Below are 9,472 nucleotides of genomic sequence, written 5' to 3'. Positions count from 1 at the left end.
ATAAGAAATAAATAATAATTATTATTATTTGCGTTGGCCCAAAGTTCTTCACTTACCTCACACGATGAGTTTTTCACAACTTTCAGAAACCAGAGTGTTGCCATGTCAACGGCGACTAGCATGCGAATGTGCACTTGCTGATAACCAGACAGTAAAAACTTTTACAATATATACAGTATAAACCATTTACCAGAACTAAACCAGGTCTAAACCAGAACTAAACCAAAACTAAACCAGGACTAAACCAGGTCTAAACCAGGTCTAAACCAAGACTAAACCAGGACTAAACCAGGTCTAAACCAGAACTAAACCAGGTCTAAACCAGGTCTAAACCAGGTCTAAACCAGAAACCAGTAAACCAAGACTAAACCAGGAAACTAAACACTAAACAGGTCTAAACCAAGACTAAACCAGGACTAAACCAGGTCTAAACCAGGAAACCCTAAACCAGGTCTAAACCAGAACTAAACTACTAAACCAGGAAACTAAACCAGGTCTAAACCAAGACTAAACCAGGTCTAAACCAGAAACTAAACCAGGTCTAAACCAGGTCTAAACTAAACCAGGTCTAAACCAAGACTAAACCAAGACTAAACCAGGTAAACCAGGTAAACCAGAACTAAACCAGGTCTAAACCAGAAAACTAAACCAGGTCTAAACTAAACCAGGTCTAAACCAGGTAAACCAGAACTAAACCAAGACTAAACCAAAACCAGACTAAACCAAGGACTAAACCAGGACTTAAACTAAACCAGAACTAAACCAGGACTAAACCAGGTCTAAACCAGAACTAAACCAGAACTAAACCAGGTCTAAATCCGATCAAACCAGGACTGAACCACGACTAAACCAGAACTAATCCAGATCTAAACCAGGACTAAACCAGGACTAAACTGGATCTACAGTTAGTTGCAGTACGAGTGGGTACGAGGCTCCGCCCCCCAGGCTCCCACACCACAATTGTCCATAAAAACACAAAAAAACACGACACAAAACTGAACCCGGCGACTTCACAAACCCGACGTGACGCGTGCAGGAGTCTCGTCAGCGGGACGAACTCTCGCTGCGCTGCGGTGGCGCTCTGAAGGGGGAGTGACTTAGCGCGGAGAGCAGAGGGAGAGGAGACTCGTAAAACCTCGTGTTTAATCTGTGAAATTAAACGTGTGTTTGAGCGTCGGATTTTATTTGCTCATAAATCAGTCGTTCTGCTGTTTGATCTGCGCGTTTATGTTCATCTAATATCCCCGTAAGTCAGATGCCCTCCCACACTCCCGCTGTACGTCCCAGTGTGTCAGATGCCCTCCCACACTCCCGCTGTACGTCCCAGTGTGTCAGATGCCCTCCCACACTCCCGCTGTACGTCCCAGTGTGTCAGATGCCCTCCCACACTCCCGCTGTACGTCCCAGTGTGTCAGATGCCCTCCCACACTCCCGCTGTACGTCCCAGTGTGTCAGATGCCCTCCCACACTCCCGCTGTACGTCCCAGTGTGTCAGATGCCCTCCCACACTCCCGCTGTACGTCCCAGTGTGTCAGATGCCCTCCCGTCCTCCTGCTGTACGTCCCAGTGTGTCAGATGCCCTCCCACACTCCGCTGTACGTCCGTGTGTCAGATGCCCTCCCACCTCCCGCTGTACGTCCCAGTGTGTCAGATGCCCTCCCACACTCCCGCTGTACGTCCCAGTGTGTCAGATGCCCTCCCACACTCCCGCTGTACGTCCCAGTGTGTCAGATGCCCTCCCACACTCCCGCTGTACGTCCCAGTGTGTCAGATGCCCTCCCACCTCCCGCTGTACGTCCCAGTGTGTCAGATGCCCTCCCACACTCCCGCTGTACGTCCCAGTGTGTCAGATGCCCTCCCACACTCCCGCTGTACGTCCACTTCTCCTGACATATATTTAAAAAAATAAAAATTAAAAATCCTTCAACTTAAATGTCAAACTGGAGCAACTGGCAACGATGAAAACAAACTGCACAGGCTCATGAAGGACCAGGACTAAACCAGGACTAAACCAGGACTAAACCAGGACTAAACCAGGACTAAACCAGGACTGAACCAGGACTGAACCAGGACTAAACCAGGACTAAACAGGACTAAACCAGGACTAAACCAGGACTAAACAGGACTAAACCAGGACTAAACCAGGACTAAACCAGGACTAAACCAGGACTAAACCAGGACTAAACCAGACTGAACCAGGACTGAACCAGGACTGAAACCAGGACTAAACCAGGACTGAACCAGGACTAAAACCAGGACTAAACAGGACTAAACCAGGACTAAAACCAGGACTAAACCAGGACTAAACCAGGAAAACCAGAACTAAAGGACTAAACCAGGACTGAACCAGGACTGAACCAAGACTGAACCAGGACTAAACCAGGACTAAACCAGGACTAAACAAGGACTGAACCAGGACTGAACCAGGACTGAACCAGGACTAAACCAGGACTGAACCAGGACTAAACCAGGACTAAACAGGACTAAACCAAGACTGAACCAGGACTAAACCAGGACTAAACCAGGACTAAACCAGGACTAAACCAGGACTGAACCAGGACTGAACCAAGACTGAACCAGGACTAAACCAGGACTAAACCAGACTAAACAAGGACTGAACCAGGACTGAACCAGGACTGAACCAGGACTAAACCAGGACTAAACCAGGACTAAACCAGGACTAAACAGGACTAAACCAGGACTGAAACCAGGACTAAACCAGGACTAAACCAGGACTAAACCAGGACTGAACCAGGACTGAACCAGACTGAACCAGGACTAAACCAGGACTAAACCAGGACTAAACAAGGACTGAACCAGGACTGAACCAGGACTAAACCAGGACTGAACCAGGACTAAACCAGGACTAAACAAGGACTAAACCAGGACTAAACCAGGACTAAACCAGGACTAAACCAGGTCTGAACCAGGACTGAACCAGGACTGAACCAGGACTGAACCAGGACTAAACCAGGACTGAACCAGGACTGAACCAGAACTAAACCAGGACTAAACCAGGACTAAACCAGGACTGAACCAGGACTGAACCAAGACTGAACCAAGACTGAACCAAGATTAAACCAGGACTAAACCAGGACTAAACCAGGACTGAACCAGGACTAAACCAGGACTGAATCAGGACTGAACCAGGTCTGAACCAGGACTAAACGAAGACTAAAACAGAACTAATCCAGGTCTAAACCAGGACGGTCTACACGGGTGCACCTCCATGCCTGTGCCGACTAGTCCTTGTTTAGTCCTGGTTCAGTCCTGGGTTAGACCTGTTTTAGTTTTGTTTTAGTCCTGATTCAGTGTTGGTTTAGTTCTGGTTTAGTTCTGTTTTAGTCTTGGTTTAATCCCGATGTAGTCCTGGTTTAGTCCTGGTTTAGACCTGGGTTAGACCTGGGTTAGACCTGTTTTAGTCCTGCATTAGTTCTGTTTTAGTTTTGGTTTAGTCCTGTTTTAATCCTGATTCAGTCTTGGTTTAGACCTGGTTTAGTTTTGGTTTAGTCCTGGTTTAGTTCTGTTTTAGTCTTGGTTTAATCCCGATGTAGTCCTGGTTTAGTCCTGGTTTGGACCTGGGTTAGACCTGTTTTAGTCCTGGTGTAGTTCTGTTTTAGTCTTGGTTTAGTCCTGTTTTAATCCTGATTCAGTCTTGGTTTAGTTTTGGTTTAGTCCTGCTTTAGACCTGATTCAGACCTGGTTTAGTCCTGGTTTAGACCTGGGTTAGACCTGTTTTAGTCCTGCATTAGTTCTGTTTTAGTCTGGGTTTAGTCCTGCTTTAGACCTGATTCAGTCTTGGTTTAGACCTGGTTTAGTTTTGGTTTAGTCCTGCTTTAGACCTGATTCAGTCTTGGTTTAGACCTGGTTTAGTTTTGGTTTAGTCCTGCTTTAGACCTGATTCAGACCTGGTTCAGACCTGGTTTAGTTTTGGTTTAGTCCTGTTTAGACCTGATTCAGACCTGGTTCAGACCTGGTTTAGTCTGCTGTACGTCCTCGTGCGTCAGATGCCCTCCCGTTCTCCCTCATTTGGTCCAAACCCTTTAAATTCCTCGTAAATAGTTTTTCGTTAAACCCTTTGATTAAAAACAATGAAACTCTTGTAAACGTTTCTAATTGTTGATCTAGTCTTTTCACGGTCCTAACAGGCTGAGAGTCCGGACCAAGGATCAGACCGGGATCAGAGCCCGGATCAGAGCCCGGATCAGAGCCGGACTCCCCCGGCCTGGACCTGGGACCCGGGACCTGGGGGGGGGGCTGCAGGATTAGACGAGTCTGAGGAGAGGAGAAGATTAAAAGAGCAGCGATTCACAGATGGAGACGTGACCTCTGACCCCGCGGCTTCACACCCGTTTAGAAGAACCGGACGAGGCCGCGGGTCCGGGTCCGGACGAGGCCGCGGGTCCAGGGTCCGGACGAGGCCGCGGGTCCGGGTCCGGACGAGGCCGCGGGTCCGGGTCCGGACGAGGCCGCGGGTCCGGGTCCGGACGAGGCCGCGGGTCCAGGGTCCGGACCACGTGAAAAAGTCCAGGTACGTTTACACGAGTTTGGAGCTTTTAAAGAGTCGAGAGGATTTGACTTTCTGGGGCTTTAACTGTAACACAAAACATATTTATATCTTGCACCAAGTCACTCCCCCTTCAGAGCGCTGTCAGAGTGTGTCCCGCTAATGCAACCAAACCAGGACTAAACCAGGTCTAAACCAGAACTAAACCAGGTCTAAACCAGGACTAAACCAGGACTAAACAAGGACTAAACCAGGACTAAACAAGGACTAAACTAAACTAAACAGGACTAAACAAGGACTAAACCAGGAAACTAAAAAAAAAGGATAAACTAAACCAGGACTAAACAAAGACTAAAGAAGATCTAAACAAGATCTAAACTGGAGCTAAACAAGATCTAAACCAGGACTAAACCAGGTCTAAACCGAGACTAAACAAGATCTAAACCAGGACTAAAACACACACACCACTTTTATTCTTGTCATCGTGGGTGAAGTGTCTTGCCAAAGGACCCAGAATGTTCCACAGAATCTTGTTTCGTTCGCATGTTTCAGAAATCTCCCTGTGCACAGCTCACAATGCTCTGTTCCACCTGGTGACATCATCAGGTGGTGCTCCTCTGTGTTTTTACAGTGTTCTTCACTTGTTCAGATCAAATCTCTGTTTAACCACAGAAAAACATGCTCCAGTTTTTGAATTTATCACAAAAGAAGAGATGTGATTTGTGCAAAATTAAAAGTGAACAAAAGTCATATTAAACGCCTGAATAATATAATAATAATAACATTTTAATAGTAATATAATAATATAATAATACTTTTAATAATAATATAATAATATAATAACCAGGCCCTTTAAGATGGTGATGTTTAATATTTGAATAAGAGGCTCATTCTTTATTAAAATCACATTTGGTTTAAACGTGTTGACACAGACGTGGGGACGAGAGCTCGACTCTTATTAAACCTTTTATAAACTCATTATGATGCTAATGCTGTTTGCCTTCTGATTCTTCTCACCGGGCTTTTGTGTGGATCTATGGCGCCTCCACTTTTATTTTTAGTGGTTCGTTCGTGAGCAGTGAGGCACAGACGGAGGCTCCGGGTCGGTGTGGCTCAGCGGTCGAGCTGCAGACACGATGATGTAAAACTCTTTAAATCTCTAAAAATCAACTGGGCCCAAGCAGAAGTAAACAACAAGTTAATTCATCTGATATAAAAGTGTATTGAACAGATACATATGTACTCGAGTTTATCAAACTGTTGACCTTTTTTCTGTACCATTTTTGGTTGTAAAGTTCCATCTGTTTTAAACAGACCATGAATGAAACATGGAACAAAAATTATTTCCCAAATTTCAAAGACCCAAAAATCATGTAAATAAATGTTTGTATTTCATCATATCTTGTGTTATTCCATCTTTGAACTGTTGATGAAGGGACAGGATTTAAAAAAAAAAAAATGTATTTAAAATGATAAAAATGTTCTTGGAAGGACTGACATATTTTATAGAAATAGTTTCTTTCATTTTGAAGTAATATTAAAATATTCAGAAGAAAAAAGTGACAAATGATGTAAAATCCTGCACCTTCTACTTGTTTGTACAATTTTCCCTCCGTTACTTTTCCCTCCGTTACCATGAACTTTCTTAATAAAAAATCTCATGAGTCAAAAAGTCAGAGGTTTTTCATCCTAATCTTGTTCCATATGGTAGAAAACTATATGAAGCAAATATTCAAACCAGTTTGTTAAGGATATGGAAGTGAGAACCAAGAGTTATCACTGTTTGGATTTATTGACCAAAAAGTGCTGCATATTTCATTCCCTCCGTTACCGACATGAGTTTTTAAATTTTTTGTCTTGAACTTGAAAGAATCTGACAGGTTTAACTTGACCCTGTTGGAGTGTAACTCTTTCCTACATTCTGATACTTTACTTATTTCAATAGTTCCTCTAGTTTCTGAATAAGACACATTTGAATGTCAAAAATCTGACCCTGTTTCCCTCCGTTAACACTTGACTGGACCCAAAACTCAAACATGTGATTTCTATATTTACAGCAGCGAGGCTTTCTGAGTCCTACCTGAAATAAATCAGAGCTTAAAGAGTGAAGAAAAGTAACCAGACTAGTGTCACCTAGTGCCTCCGCTCAGTTTCATTTCTCTCTAACGACTTGGTCAGGAATCCAGAAAACACTAGACCACAGGTGTCAAACATACGGCCCGGGGGCCAGATCCGGCCCTCCAAGATCTTTAATCTGGCCCTCGGCTGATTTTCTACTAAAATATTTTAATTATATTTTCTATTAAAATATTGTTAATTTTCTACGGCGCTGAGCATAGCAGCGTCTCTGTACGTGGCCCCTCCCACCAGAGCAGCACAAATGAAGACTTGTCTCTTTCCAAACGCTCTTAAAGGACGATCGTTTTGACTGTTGACCGTGACACCCTCATCAGAAAAATGTCCAACATGAGAAAAGTGGAGCCGAGTGCAGGATTTTACAACAAAAATGGACTTATTCCTGTTTAAAAACAAGTTCATGTTAAAACATTGTGTTGAAATTACATTTTTCTTAAAGTTTCAGGTTGTTCATAATATTATAATATTTTGTAAAAGAAAGAGTTCATCAATTAAAAAAGATTTCTGTAATAGATTTGTGTTTCTCTGCACAAATATTTGACTTTATTGTTATTTTTGGGGTTTATATGACATGAGTTTTCTGATCCGGACACTTTGGGATTTAAGTAGGTTGGATACGGCCCCCGGACCAAAATGAGTTTGACACTCCTGCACTAGACGATTTGCAAAAACACCAGAAGTGCAAGTTCAGGCACCAGCCAATCAGCGAAGAGCCAGACATTCTGTGTTGGCAACGATTCCCGAGATCGAAGATTTAAAGCCGGAACAAAGAGAATGTTTGGTGAATTTTATCGAGGGGAAAAACGTTATTGTCCTTCTTCCTACAAGATTTGGGAAAATTTTAATATACCAGTTATCCCCGTTAGCGGCTCATTACAAACGTCACGACCAAACAGCAGTGACTGGTTACATAAAAAAAGTACCCGCCTACCGTCAAGCGAACGAATCCAAACGCTGCGAGGTCAGACGATTTCCACGTGTGAAGTCTTTGGTGGAGTGTTTACCTTCCAGTTACTGTGGCGATACAACGGACGGAGCTGGAGCTGATAGATACAGAAGAACAAATGCTTCTGGTACAAATGTTGGAAAAGAAATGAGGATGAAGATGATTTAAAAACGGTGTTCGTGTTTACAAAATGAAACTGGAAAGCAGAGCGCCGGAAATGTATGCAGAGTGGATGTAGAGACGACCAATCACAGCCCTTATTGTCTGCGTCGCTTCGACATGTCGTTAGAACATTTTGGAGGCGCACGTCGGTCAAGATGATTTGACGCAGGACTGTAAACTGGACTTAACCAGGAGAGGGTCAGAGGAGCAGAGGTTTCTCAGGCCTCGTCCACACTAGTCAGTATTCAAGTGGTTTTGGTTGTGGATGCAGTGTTCGTTCACATTAATCCGACTGAAAACGGCTCCAGAGACAGAACGATCTGGTGCCTCCAGCTCCACGAGTTCATGTTCGTACTGATCTGATCCTTGACTGTGTGGACGCCTGAAAACACTGATACTGTGATGCAGGAACTCGAGTCACGTCCTTATTGGACCACGTCACTGTGACTCGCTCCTTCCTCCGGATTCTCTGAGTTTGTGACATCGTCATGTGACAATATTGCAGAAAACAGTTTAGATCAGGAGTGTCCAAACTTTTTTCATCAAGGGTCACATGTCTAAACACAGACGAAGCAGAGGCCGATCGAGGGCCGCAGACAGTGAATCATTGAAATATGTGCAAGTTTAACACATTAGAATGAACCATCAGTCTTTATTCATGCTAAAATCCTTAAAACCACAAACTAAATATTAAATATTCGCTTTATCAAGGTAGATTTAAAAAAAAAAAACTTGCAGTAAAAAAATTATTTTTTAATTGATGCAAGGTCATTTGGGCCAAATAACCTGGAAGCCTGAGGGCCAAGAAAAATTTGTCTGAGGGCCACATTTGGCCCCCGGGCCATAGTTTGGACATGCCTGGTTTAAACAAACCAGAGACAAACGAGAAACAGCAGAGCTCGAACTACTTACACAGAACAGACTCAGCATCAGCAGAACATCCCTCTGTCACAGAAACAGAGTCAAACCTGAGTCGTGTCCTTCAGTCCCACACAAACTGAACTGCATCAGCGACACAAGGAGCGAGCTGCTTTTTTGAGCGCTTAGTTTATGCAAATGAGTCATTGTGGTTTTAAGTTTCGTTTCTGTAAAACATAAACAAATGTGCTCAAAGCTGTGTGGATAGAGAAGACGTGCGAACACAGAAACGTGTCTGGATGCAAATCGTATCTGATACGGTGATTCGTTTCAGTGTAAACGTAACTTCAGATGGAGGGTCAGAGAAGAAGAGGAGCAGAGGAGCAGAGGTTGGAGGCACACAGGAGAAGGTCAGAGGGTCAGAGGATTCTCAGATGGTGCAGAGGACGTCGTATGGTTACATAAGTCCCTCCTGTTGTGGCGAGTGATCTGTGATAATCTTTGTGCCGTGGACTCAGCGTGTGTCAGATTAATGTCATTATGTAAAGAGAACTTCAGTCTCAGCTGCCACCTCCTCTGTCCCTGTGTGTCAGATGCCCTCCCACCTCCTCTGTCCCTGCGTGTCAGATGCCCTCCCACCTCCTCTGTCCCTGTGTGTCAGATGCCCTCCCACCTCCTCTGTCCCTGCGTGTCAGATGCCCTCCCACCTCCTCTGTCCCTGTGTCAGATGCCTCCCTCCTCTGTCCCTGTGTGTCAGATGCCCTCCCACCTCCTCTGTCCTGTGTGTCAGATGCCTCCTCCACCTCCTCTGTCCCTGTGTGTCAGATGCCCTCCCACCTCCTCTGTCCCTGTGTGTCAGATGC

Source organism: Boleophthalmus pectinirostris, unplaced genomic scaffold (assembly GCF_026225935.1).
Source record: "Boleophthalmus pectinirostris isolate CB_2022bp ecotype Guang Dong unplaced genomic scaffold, ASM2622593v1 HiC_scaffold_19, whole genome shotgun sequence".
NCBI classification, from domain to species: Eukaryota; Metazoa; Chordata; class Actinopteri; order Gobiiformes; family Gobiidae; genus Boleophthalmus; species Boleophthalmus pectinirostris.
The sequence above is the reverse complement of the archived record's forward strand: the minus strand, read 5'-3'. Positions refer to the sequence as shown.